Here is a 1,272-nt window from a genome sequence, read left to right on the forward strand (position 1 = left end):
CCCTATAATAAAAACTACTACTCATTTCCACCTCGCAGAAATCGGAAGGAAGTTTTCAAATTGAAATAAACCAACACGCCCTTTTTATTACTTTCGATTTGCTATTTTTGTGACGCATACTTATTTATTGGCTGACAAGGGACCATCTGCCACCCACGCTCCCTTTTGTGTGACTATTTTAGTAACCTTGGCCAGATGTTTCGTCTTACTAGTCTGTCACTTATTGTTTGCCTTTGCCTCTACGATCTCTTTTTATTGAACCTTTAAACACATTAAAGCGAAACGGAAGAGTAAATATACGACTGGTGCTCTTGGGTCAATATGTCAAAGTGTGTGTCATCTTAAATGTTCTGGGAATACATTGTTTAAAAAACCCAACAACAAAAGCCTTTGTATATTTTAAAATATATCAGTTACAGAAAAAAACTGCTGCTCAGCAACGACAAGGCATTTCAAGTAAACAACACCACAGGAAAACAATAAACTATTCATAGAATGGCGTCGTCTACGATTGCTAAAATGTGTGGCTTATCATGCAAAGAACCACTTGAACTTTTTTCAGGGATATTGTTTTTGTGTGGAAAGCAAACGAACCTGTTTTATTGCATAAAAAGGGTTGAGAATTTTGCCAGCAACAATCCTTGCTTACTTTTACTTTACTTTATGCCTTTTTTGCCGATACCCGTGGGCGTAGCTGGGAGATACAGCCGGGTTTTTTTACTGCAGTCTGGCGAGTGGGCTGCAGGAGAGACGTGTTGTGTATTCTGAGGGTGTCTCCCACAGAGTCGCTCTTGCGTCGCCTTGGTCTTCCTCTTGCACTCCAGCCAAAACATTAGGTGTTGTAAGTTGGAAGCACTGACATACCTTCGGCGGACTTTATATCAGAGTTGTGAAATTCATAATCAAAACTATACTTTTTCCTCACTCCTCGACATAGAAAATGTTAATGAACCTCTTATGCTTCCCCTTAGATGATGGAGCTTAGAATGAGAATATTCAAGAAGACATTATAAAAATATTACCATAGCGTAAGTCAAAATATGGCTAAGGATGTAATGATCTTGGTAAGGTACAGAGATCCAACAAACAAACTAAGATTAGGTAAGCATCACTGAAAAAATGAGTCAAAGCTATTGTAGAGATCATACGGCTAAGATGAACATTCAGATTTAAAGCTTTAAAACCTATTAATCTAACTATCTATACACCTATCTTTGTATAGATATAGATAGATAGATAGATAGATAGATAGATATATGTATACATATATAT

Source organism: Aplysia californica, unplaced genomic scaffold (genome assembly GCF_000002075.1).
Source record: "Aplysia californica isolate F4 #8 unplaced genomic scaffold, AplCal3.0 scaffold00245, whole genome shotgun sequence".
NCBI classification, from domain to species: Eukaryota; Metazoa; Mollusca; class Gastropoda; order Aplysiida; family Aplysiidae; genus Aplysia; species Aplysia californica.